Source organism: Ictidomys tridecemlineatus, chromosome 6, assembly GCF_052094955.1.
Source record: "Ictidomys tridecemlineatus isolate mIctTri1 chromosome 6, mIctTri1.hap1, whole genome shotgun sequence".
Lineage (NCBI taxonomy): Eukaryota > Metazoa > Chordata > Mammalia > Rodentia > Sciuridae > Ictidomys > Ictidomys tridecemlineatus.
Genome location: NC_135482.1, coordinates 154,565,144 through 154,577,567, shown reverse-complemented (window position 1 = coordinate 154,577,567; position 12,424 = coordinate 154,565,144). Strand labels below are relative to the sequence as shown.

The 12,424-nt window shown below is 41.5% G+C and overlaps 1 pseudogene; it reads left to right on the top strand.

Moving 5' to 3' along the window:
- Nucleotides 1–4,097: 4,097 nt before the first annotated feature.
- On the top strand, nt 4,098–6,213 carry LOC101973756 (protocadherin-8-like; annotated as a pseudogene).
- Nucleotides 6,214–12,424: the final 6,211 nt, after the last annotated feature.

The window sequence follows — 12,424 nt, the reverse complement described above, 5'->3', positions numbered from 1 at the left end:
CACAAAGTTTGATCTTTTAGCCGATAACTGAAGGTCAAGGGGCAAAGTCAATCTCATTGCCTCACTTGGAATTTGAGGCATAGTTGGACCAAAACAGTAAAATGTTTTTCATTATTCATTTAATTTCCTTCATGCAGAGATATTAATAAAATCAGTAATTTAAATTAATAGTTTTATGTAGAATTTGAAGATTACATAGTTTTGATGATATCTTTATTAACATGATGATCCTTATGGGAAACTTTTTTCTAAGTGAAGATTACACCATTTAGATGCTTATTTTATGTTAAGGGGAACTTGTGATTAGTGTTGATACTCTCTGGTGGATTTCTGTGATTTTTCTCTGGTATAAAGCACTTAAGTAGTTGATAAAATATCATTTGTTTCTATGCTATATTTGTAGATGGTATTTTGGCTGACTTCAGGGCTGAATTATTTTTCCTAAAGTGATTTTCCAAAAAAGACCAACAATTTACTAATAATTTTTCTTATAAATGGCTGCACAGTCAAGCCCTAATAACAAACTGATTATGTAATGGGGCAACAGGAATATGAGCGAATGATACTTCTTATGAGATAATTTAAGACAATTTCTCTTTTTTGGAGGCTTATACCACTAATGATTGACTTTAATTTTTTCAAGATATGATTTTCAAAAAGAAAAATACAAGGTTGTTAGGTTGATTTGTTTTCTTTCGAACAGATTTAATTGCTTCAATTTCTGAAACTAACTCCTTGAAAACAGCAGCATTGCTTTTGATAATACTTTACTCATTCAGCTTCAGAATGTTTGTTCAATTGAGAAACGAAAATGTGTCTCAGCATAGAACATAGAATGATTTTTTTTTTTCTAAATGACACTAAAACTGTTTCTGGCCTAGGGAAGTATTAGTTCAGGATCCTGTAAATTTGGTGCTTTCTCTGACACATGGACACAATAATCCAGCCAAATTTGCTCAAGAGCAATTTCCTATGGCTTAATTTCCCCCCAAACATATATTGTTATGTAAACAGGAAAGAAGAAAGTTTCAAGGGCACAGACACTATTCTGAATTAGAAAGCTAATTTCCCCTCCATGTTATAGATGAAAGTAGCTTTAGTTTATATTCAAGGTTCTCTCATGTGTAAAGAGAGGCACATGGATGTTATATGTTCAGCAAAATAGAAAAATCTTTCATTTAAATGATCAGAATGTAAATCTTGTGTTATGCATCTGATATGTTGACATTTCGGGAATCCACTAGCACATTTTTTGCTCCCCCCACCCTCTGCCCCCAGGAACAAAGGTGAACTCTGGAGGGAGTTCACCAATTCCTCTCTTTATAAAAACGAACTGCACAAGAGGAACATATTGTTGCTTTATTTACATGTTGGTCTCCTCTTGACCCAGTTCTTTGTCTCACTTTATCTTTGACTCCAACAGAGATCAAAATATATTTTATGGACTTACAGTGTGGCAATATGCTGGCAAATGGGAAAACAAGCAACATAAAGCAAATTTCTGCCACGGTGCCTTTAATATTGAGACAGATTTTTATCTAACAGAACCAAGAGAATGGAACATGAGAGTACCAGCAGCTTGGGGCTGTAAACATAGCTTCCGGATGACACATCCCTAGGGGGACTGATCATACAGTTTCTATATTATTCAGCTTGTCACCCTACCAGCACATAACTGATTTTTGCCTCAGAAAATGTCTCTTTCCTGAAATTCCAGCTGTCCTTCATTCAAAAAGCAATGTTTTAATAAGGTGGTTGTTTGCTACAAAACAATAATAGTGCTAATAATGAATCACTAACAGCATAGCATATTCCTTACCATGGATGGTCTACATGATGCTAAACAGCTGGAGGAAAAGTGGGGGGAAATGCAATCAAGCATTTAAACATCATCACTGGATGTTTCCAAACAGAAGCTTCCAGATGTTTAGCATTGTGGAAGTAATGTTTGATTGCCTGCCCTTTTCATATTTTATCTGGGTCTTTTGATGTTCTTTAGATGGAGTCTTGGACTCTTCTTCCTTTTCAGTATCCTGAATAGTTTTTCTGATCATAAATGGCAACAGCAATGTTGAAAACTAGCAAAGGCCAAACCTGGCAGGAATTGTTTGAGATAAGGAAGAAGAGACTTGGACTGTGGTTAAATGGGTCCCTCTCCTGGCTAATGTATATGGAAGCATGCAATTTCTAAGGGAATATTTGAAGCAGTTTCAGTTTTCAGTTAAAATATATGTACGAATTAAGAAGCTTAGTAAAGGGACCGTATTTTCCCTGAGATCCAGAGGCTGAATAATAAGAAACTTCCTTTGGATATTCAATTCAAAGAAAGAAGACAGTCTAATATGCTGTTGAGTATACAGGCTTAAAATGAATCTGATCTTTCTAGTAGAGTTGAAGTAGAACTGTTTCTTTTTTCAGATTGATGTTTTATCATGCAAAATTAAAAGTCTAGAATAAATTGAGTTTTAGCCCCCCCCCCATTTTTTAAGGATCTCAGATTATCATACCAAAATTAACTCCTGCTTCCCACTGTACTTCTCTCACATATCAGTTATTGGAACTTAGCATAAAAGTCATTGCCAAATGCTCTGCTAATTTAAAACCGTGAAAATTAATGATCTCATCAAGGATGGCTCAGTTTCAGAATGGGATTCATAGGTCTTGGTGCTAAAATAAATACCAATTCCTACCTAAGAGTGAAAGAAAAAAAATAGTCACTTACTGACATGTCCCTGCAAGAATGGAGGAGCCAAGAAAAACTTGGGTATGTTACTAACTCAGCTTGTTCACTGATTCAAGATGACTGGTTAAAGAGCACTGTGTACTGATGATGACTCTGTGGCATGAGGGACAATGTCATCATTAACATGTGGGACTGCTTAGCATTTAGAACACTTCACACATAAAGTGAAGTTAACACAGGACTATTTATGTGCTTTAGACAGATGGTTTAATGTTTCTTTAGCCTTCAGTCTATGAGGCCACCCGTGGTTTTCTTCAGCCAAAGGCTTTTAAAAAATAATTGATCTGCAGCCATTTTCTAACAAGTCCGACTGCAATATATTTCCCTAAGTCTTTCTCTCACCCTTAACTATCCCTTATGATAGTTTGTGACTGACAAACCTCCCTGACACTGATTCCCCACATTTAAGTAGCTATGGACATAAAAGGAGATGAAGGGAATGAAATATCATCATTAATAGTTTCTTTGCTATAGAAAAGCTATTCAGATGATTACTTTGGAAATTGATTCTCCTCTGATTAGACATTGCCTTGCTCTGGAGAAACTGTTGCCCCCAAAGCCTTCAATACAGGCAATGACAACCCAGCACAGATAGATAACTGTGTGGCAAGGGTGCATTACACTGAGCATATATGTTCATCTCAAATGGTAAAGGAGAAGAGCAACTGTACCTCTGAAGAAGAGGTAAAAGGTACCAGCTTAGGAGGGAATAAAGAGGCTGCAGATCCCCTGATCTTACTATCAAAGCAATAGAGTAGTTACCTGGGTGAATCAAGCAGGACATATTTGTATAGTGCAAACTTTCTGTGGGCTCTTAATGACCCCCTACACGGCTCTAGCCTCTCTTCATCTCTCCAGGCCCTTTTGTGAGTCTTTTTAGGGGAGCAACGTGACCCAGTAGTTTGGGGACTCCTGAGATTGGCCTGAATGGATGCTTATTTGCATTCTCTTGTCTATATAACCACCTCCATTGGGGTTCTACAGAAGCATGTTTAGGCCTGGGGCAGAGAAAAGCAATTACACAGCAGAGAGGATTTAATGATTAGATGTGTTTAAGGGAGCAAGTGTCTCCTGACTGCACATTCCCACTCTGGAGGGCTTGAGAGGTCTGAAGTCTAAGCACAGATCTTGCCATTGGCTTTTCTCTTTGAGGAACAAAGATGACTTTCTGGAGACTCAGATTTCCTGGTGACACTTTACAAGGGGTTGGGCTGGAGTACTTGCTGCTTATCTGGCCGTTACTAGTGACAGACTCTTGCACCAAAACTGTCATTTCCTCACATATGAGGAAGAAGCCCTGTGCACCGTCATCGATGTTCTCTCTGACCACGTTTTCTTTAATTCCCAGAGCAAGGTGCCTAGCCAGTTCTGACTTATGAAGCAATTCAACAGCTCTCTGCTTTGGGTGCCCGAGGGTGACAGGCCGCTGACTGTCGCGGATGTAGGCCTGGACCATTAGCAACGATGTGGCCAGGCCCCTCGGTGTGTGCTGGTGTTCGACGTGGTCAGCTTCTCACAGGAGCAATTCTGGCTGATGTATATGGCGGTGGAGGTGAGAGACGTTAGCGACCACGTGTAGTGCTTCCCCAGGGCCCAGATTCCAGTGGAGGTGTCTGAGGGAGCCACAGTGGGCATGCACATCCCACTGGAAGCGCCATTGGCTTGTACCATTGGACGAGGACGTGGCCATGACAACGCAGCATAGATGGATAACTGTGTGGCAAGTGTCATTGGACGAGGACGTGGGTGCCAATGGGCTGCAGAGTGTGCCACTAGCTGAGCCACACAGCCCGTTCCAAGCGGAGCTGCAGATGTGTGTTGGCGGTGCCCAATGCGTGAATCAGGTGCTGTTGCAGGAGCTGGACTGCGAAAGTCAGGCTGCTTACAGCCTGGATCTAGTGGCCTGGCCCAGGAGGGGGGCCGCTGGTCGCGGTCTGCCATCGCAACTCTTCAGCGTGAGTGTGCTGGACGCCAGCGACCACAGCCCAGCCTTCCCTCAGGGAGCGGTGGAGGACGCCCCTGTGGGCTTATTGTTTCTGGACCTGGACGTGGCGGACCCCCACGAGGTCCCCGTGGCGGGTGTTCTCCTTCAGTGCTTGCAACCCACCCAAAGTGAGCCGCCTCTTGCGCCTCGACCCGGGCTCCCGTCGCCTCATCCTAGCGGGTCCTGTGGATTGCGAATGCCAGGACACCTATGATCTGGACGTGCAGGTGCAGGACTGCGGCCCTGGTCCTCGGGTGGCCACCTGCAAGGTCTTCGTGCTCATCCGTGATGTCAATGACAACGCTCCAGACATCGCTGTCACTCCGCTTGCTACCCCGGGAGAACCAGTCACCTCGTCCTTCACCGCTGCCGCGCTCCGGAAAGCAGATGCGACCTTGTCAGCGGGGCTGGGGCTCTCCAGGCCTGCGCGAGCAACTTCTTTGGCGCCTAAAGGGTGTGCGCGCGAGAGCTCAGTGATTCTGGTCAGCACGTCGGACAGGGACTCGGGTTCCAACGGGCAGGTGCACTGCGCCCTCTATGGGTACAAGCACTTCCGACTGCAGCCGGCCCTTTTGGGTAACTAGTTGGTGGTTACTTAGACGCTGCTGGACAGAATGCATATCACAGAGTACTACCTGTTGGCTGGTGGCAGAGGACCACGGCTCGTCCCCACTGCTCGCCGTGAAGCCGTACAGCGTGCATGTGGGCTACGAGAACCGACAGCGCGCCTGTCTTCACACAGCCAGTCTATGAGATGTGGGTGCTTGAGAACAACCTGCTTGGTGCCTACCTGGCTATGGTGATCGCCTGGGATTCCAGACCTGGGCCACAATGGCCAGGTCACCTACCGCTGTTGGAAGACTAGATGGGCCGCGCCAAGGACTCCGTATCCATCCATGTCTCCTTGGACACAGTCACTGGAGAATTGCGCGCTCGACGGTGCTTTGACAGCGAGGAGCTGGCTGAAATGAAGCTGGTACTGGAGGCGCTAGATGGCGGCTTTCCAACGCTACAGCAGTGCGGTTGCAGGTGGAAGACCAGAATGACCACACGCTCCACCCGGTGGCCCCGATGCTCTTCGATGGCTCAGCCCAGCTACCTCTGCCCCGAGGCGTGCCTTTAGGCTACCTAGTGACAAAACTGCAGGCAGAAAACGAGGACGAAGGCTTCAACGTAGAGCTGGCTCACAACCTCCTCTGCAGTGACAGCAGTTTCCGGCTTTTAGCACTACACCTGGTTACCCGTGAACTGTCCCTGCAGCACCACCTGTCCTTTCAGCCCTCTGGCCCGCTGACCGCGGTCGTCTAGATGAGATGGAAGCAGGCCTATCATATCTTGCACCGCCACTCAGCTTTTAGTGCCCACGGATCTAGTGCCACCTGGCGGAAAAGTGCTGCTGGTGCTGCCGCCACCGCCGCCGCCACCGCCGCCACTAGAGAGAGCAGAAGGACCAGTCTGGAGAAACACTGCTCAGGGAGCAGCAAGGCAATCTGAGCTCTCCATAGTGTGGGTCGGTGCTTGGGCCAGTGGCTGTGGTCTTTTGCTAGTGGCCATAGTCACTGTGACTTGTTCCTGCAAGGGAGAGGGTAGGACATGGAGGAATAGGCTTTGTGAGCACTGCCCAAGTGGGTATCAGACGAGAAGTGACCAAGCTGGCCCAAGTTGCAGAGTGTTAGGAGCTGACTCCCAGGGCTTCAACTTGAGGTTCTTCATGGGGTCATGGCCGCCTTCCATTCTGAAGCACTTCAGATGAGGGATGCAGGGCCCTCTGTGTTAGTTTCCATATCTAAGGGTGAAATATTATTAACTGCTACTCTCCTCTCTTTTTAAATAGGGTTTATTCTCAGTTCAGAGGTCCAGGGTGTCGGGTCTGCAGGAATTTCCAGGAGTGGGGGTAGCGGAGCATCTTTGTGTTCCTCTCCTGGGGAGAGGACCAGAATCTCACAGGCTCAGGTAGAGCACATTTCAGCTCTCTTATTGTCCTCATTAACTCCGCCCCCCCCCCCCCCCGATTTTGTTTCTTTTCTTTCTGTTTTATTAGTTCTTTCTTTTTATTAATTATACATGACAGTGGAATCCGTTTTTATAAAATTATGCAAGCATTGAATATATATTATTTTAATTAGAACCCCATTCTTGTAGTTGGGCACGATGGTGGGTTCACTTAGGTATGTTTTACATGTGTATATAGGAAAATTATCTCAGATTTTCCTACTATCTATTTTATTCCTATCCCCCACCCTTCCTTTCTTTCTCCTTTGTCTAATCTACTGAACTTCTCTTTTCATCCCTCTTCCCCTTTATTGTGCCTTAGCTTTCACATATCAGGGAAAATATTGAATCTTTGTTTTTTTTTTTGGGGGGGGGGATTGGCTTATTTCACTTAGCATGATAGTATCCAGATCCACCCATTTACTGGCAAATATCATAAATCCATTCTTCTTTATGGCTGAGTAATAGTTCATTGTGTATATGTACCACATTTCTTTATACAGTCATCTGTTGATGGGCATCTAGGTTATTTTCATAGCTTAGCTATTGTGAATTGTGCTGCTATAAACATTGATGTGGCAGCATTACTATAGTATGCTGATTTTAAATCCTTTGGATATATCCTGAGGAGTGAGATAACTAGGTCAAATGGTGGTTCCAGTCCTAGTGGTCTTTTTTAAAAATAATTTTTAGTTGTGAATAGAGCTTTATTTTACTTATTTATTTATATGTGGTGTTGAGAATCAAACCCAGTGCCTCACACGTGCTAGGCAAGCACTCCACCACTGAGCCACAACCCCAGTCCATTCCTAGCTGTTTTGAAAATCTCCATACTGCTTTCCAGAGGGGCTGACCAATTTGCAGTTCCTCCATCAATGTATGAGCATTTCCTTTCCCCACATCCTCCCCAACATTTTTTTTTTGTTATATGTATTCTTGATAATTGCCATTCAGACTGGAGTAAGATGAAATCTCTCTGTAGTTTTAATTTGCATTTCTTTAATTGCTAGATATGTTGAACATTTATTTCATGAATTGGTTGGCCATTTGTATTTCTTCTTTTGAGGATTGTCTGTTTAGTTTCTTTGCCCATTTATTTGATTGGGTTATTCATTTTATTTGGTGTTAAGCTTTTTGAGTTCTTTGTATATCCTGGAAATACATTCATATTGTGGGGGGGATCGTCTTATGAAAATTTGGTGCTGATCACATTTGAGACTTCAAATGGCTAATGGGGCGGGGGTTAAAGAAGAAAAGTGCTCCACAGATGAGGGAAGAAGGGGCCCTGACAGTCAGATGTTGGTGTAGGCCCATGTCTGTTCTCTTTTTTTGCCCATGACAATTTCCCTTGGGTTGGATGCAGTCCTCCCTCAGGGTTAATGCTGCCATCCTGAAGCACTTCAGATGAGGGATGCAGGGCCCTCTCTGTCAGTTTCCATATCTAAGGGTGAAATATTATTAACTGCTACTCTCCTCTCTTTTTAAATAGGGTTCATTCTCAGTTCCTTTTTATTCCCCAACCCTTTACCGAGACGATAAATCTGCTGCATGTTTAAGGTAATTTCAGAATATTTATCGTTATCTCTAAGCAATGTGTTTGACAATTTTGAACTCCCTTTTTTATGGATAACAAAGTAATTCTTCCCTTTTCACTATCAGGACACATCCACATCCAGATGAATTTAGTGTGAAGGACAGTGGAGAAGGAGACAGAGGATTGAATGACAGCAGTTCTGATATCAGTAGAGAGGGCTTCAAGAAAGCATCCTACCAAATGATTGCAAAGCAAGGGGGTAGGTTCAAACCTGTGACTTTCAATCTCTTCCTCTCAAAGTCATTGTCATACTTATATGAATCACTGAAAAATAAACTATACAAGTGGCCCATCTGTACATTCATAGAAGGCAGTGCCTCAGGCATTTCATGTTACTGTAATAAGGTACCCTAGACTGGGTAGCTTAAACAACAAACACCTATTTCTCATAATAGATAAAGTTCATAGGGGTCAGGATTTCATTTGCTGGGAATATATGAGTATATGTCTTTGTTTGGTTTTACTTTGCTTGGAGAATTCCGCACCAACACAACCTCATGCTATTTGGTTTATCTGCTGTCTTATTTTGAGGTTTTGTTCCCTGGAAATGCCCATTCTGTAAATGGTCAAATTCTCTCTGATGGTGTCTGGTTCTGGGATGGAGCTTCTTAGGGAAAGGCATTATCGATTATGAGTTTTTATGTTAGTTTGCATGACAATGCAACCTGTTCTCTGTGTAAGAAATGGCCTTGATCCTCTTTGCAGATCAGCACCTGTGTCTCAACACTACAAAGTCTTCTCATTTAAAACAAGATCCCTAATTCTTCTCAAGGTGTCCCAGTTACTACTGTTAGCCCCAAACATAGTGACTTAAAATAATAATTTTGTTATGCTCATGGGTTCTGTGGGTCAACTTGGACAAGACTCAGAAAAGATGGTTTGTCTCTATACTCCAATGTGTTTGGGGATTTAGCTGAGAAAATTTGATGGCTAGAGCTAGAATCATCTGAAGGTTTATTTCATTACATAATGGGTATGTGAACTGAAATGACTCAAAGTCTAAAAAAGGGGATGAGGGAGAGGAAGGGAGGATCGTGTTCTATTTACTTGACTTCCAACTTACAACATGGCAGCCTCAGGAAAGTCACATGGCAGCTCAGGGCTGCAAATCTGAATGATCCATCCAATAAGACAGAAGTCACATATTCTTTAATGACTCAGATCCTGAAATGACACTGTCATTTCTATTAATTTCCATCATGTTCTACTGGTCTAAGGAATCTTTATTTTATTTTATTTATTTTTTTGTACCAGGGATTGAACCTCAGGGTGCTTAACCTCTGAGACATATCCCCAACCCTTTTTAAATATTTTATTTAAAGACAGGGTCTCACTGCTTTGCTTAGTGCCTTGCTAAGTTGCTGAAGCTGTCTCTGAATTTGAAATCATCCTGCCTCAGCCTTTTGAGCAGCAGGGATTACAGGCATGTCCATAGTGCCCATGTTGGTCCAAGCAATCTTAAACCCATCCCGGATTTGACTCTACTTCTATACTGAAAACTTTTCAAAGAATTTTGGGGAGTGTTTGTAAATCAATCAAACATGACCTAGAAAGTCCCACATTATCTAATCCCTGGTTGCTTCTCACACCTGATTTGTTCTCACTCTTTCCCTTGATAATTTATATCAACGTTTTGACTTTCTTGTCTGTTGAATACACCAACAGACCTAAGGGCCTTGCTGTTCCCTTAGCTTCCCCTACATATCCACATTGTTTATCCCCTGCCTTTGTTTAGGCCTTTGATCAAATGTCTATCTACTCAAAGAGATCTTCCATACCTCAGATTTCCTGTCCTCCTGACACTCTCCATCCTCTTTATCCAGCTTTGTTTTCCTTCATAACATTTATCATTACTGACATCAAATATATACTCAAAATAAAACAAAAGCAACACATTTACTGGATGGATGAATGAAAGGTGCATGCTAACCAGCAACTCGAATGACAACTTTGTAGGATCATAATTGTATTTTAGGTTAGGGTAGTCTTGTGTTGGTGTCTTTCTTTGTTTTTTGAAACGCCATTGGACCCCTGTACTTTCTGGAAAACTTTAGTGTCACCTTAAAAAACGTTTTAAAATATTTTTAAAAGATTTTAAAATGAATATATTATCCTGGATCATTTAATGTTAAATTAACTATTTTAGAATATCAAATAACTGGAACTCCTACTGTTTATTATTGTCTTAACTTACCAACTTATTCTTGTCTTAATTCAGCTTCCGCTTCCTAACATTATAAGCAAACCTTCTGGGTCCATGATAGCTCAAGGTGCTTCAGTGGCAGACAATAATGTGGTCAAGGCAATGTGTTCAGTCTGAGAGGATATAGTTTCTTGGTAATAACAATCACATTTCCTCTTACAGACAGGAACCTTTTACTTATTTAATAATCATTTGCATATCACTTTCTGTATGCCAGGAATTGTTCTGGTTGCTTTTAAAATATTACCTTACTTAATAATTCCTACGACAATGCTGTTAAATAGGTACTATCATTGAACCCTATTTCACAAATGGGGAGACTGAGACAGAGATGTGGGAGTAATTTGGTCAATGCTAGGGAAGCTGTAAAGGGGAAGAGCTTAGTTTATAACCTGGAAAGTTTGCAGTTCATACTTTTAAAGTTCTGCTTTACATATTTTCAATAGGTTTTTAAACCCTTACTTTATGGGTCTTTTAAAAATTTAGGACCAACTTACATTCCTGAGGATGTTTCTATCTTTGAGCGTGAATGAGATGTTCTGATTTATGGTTTGGTTTATCCTCCAACTCTCAGCTGCATTTTCTTATAAAACTTTTAGTAGGGTTATTGAAAAAATGACACATGGGTGATGGCAAGGCAATTGAATTAAGATCTGATAGTTAGAAGATAAGTTTAATGAAGGTATTTTTTTTTTATCATTTTTGCATCTCGCCCTTAATGGTTAACCCAGAAAATAAATGGATTATTAAACACACTGCTAATCTTTTGAAATTTCATTTTTGATTGTAACTTCCCTCATTCCTCTCACCAAACCTGTATTAAAGATTTCAGCAAATAATTTAATGGACTTGCTTCAATTTGATTTCCACTTCACTTCCTCAGTGTGCCAGCAGGTGGAGGTGCAAATCATTGGCAGAAAAACCAGAGAAAGAAACAAGAAGCTAACAGCTGGAAAACTAGTTCCCTAATAATGAACGTTGTTTGCATTTTAAGCATATTGCTGTATAACATTTTGATTTTCCTCATTTTGGGTTTTAAACTCTGTTTTATTTCCAAGTTGTTTCAGATTATTCAGAACGGAAAGCATTTAAGGATCCTGAAAGATTAAACCAGGAATCTCAAACCAGTATGAATTCTTCATCACATCATGAAAATAGCTACAGGATTGAAATTTCTTCAAAGACCCTTTACCCTCACATTTCCCTGCTGAAAAATATGAATTTCCAGCCAGAGCACTGAGAACTCAAACGATGTTATTTTCAAGTCTGTGCTTCCCAAAGTGAAGGGCTGCCAGATGTGGATGACAGAGTTCAAAACCACAGGCCAGCATTGCCACCTCCCCCTTTTCTGGACAGAATGATGAATTAAATCATCCTTCCAGGGACAGATCACCTTGACATCCCTCAGAAATAGCCACTTCATTCTGAAATATTGCATCCCATATAGACAGTTATGTTTGGGGAATATATACATTTATGTTTCTGAAAAATGTTTATAAGCCAAGTTATATGCCTCCTGGTTTTAGTATACATTTCCTTAAATTATGTCAGTGATGACCTTATATTACATGGGAAAGTTTATGAAAGAGACTGAAAAGTGATCTTTATTGCTATGAATATAATGAATGAACATATATTTTATATTCTTATTTATGAATATAAATACATATTCAGGATAGCTGTTCATTTATTTTTCTTAAAATATTTTTTTAATTGTCAATAGGCCTTTATTTTATTTATTCAGATGCAGTGCTGGGAATGCTAGGCAAGCACTCTGCCCCTGAGCCACAATCCCAGACCTGTTCATTTACTTTTGAATATTATGCAATTCTACTTCACAATAACGTTAAGGCTGGATTAAGAATCTAGTTTCCCAACCTTAATCATAAAGCTCAAGGTGGAGGAAGA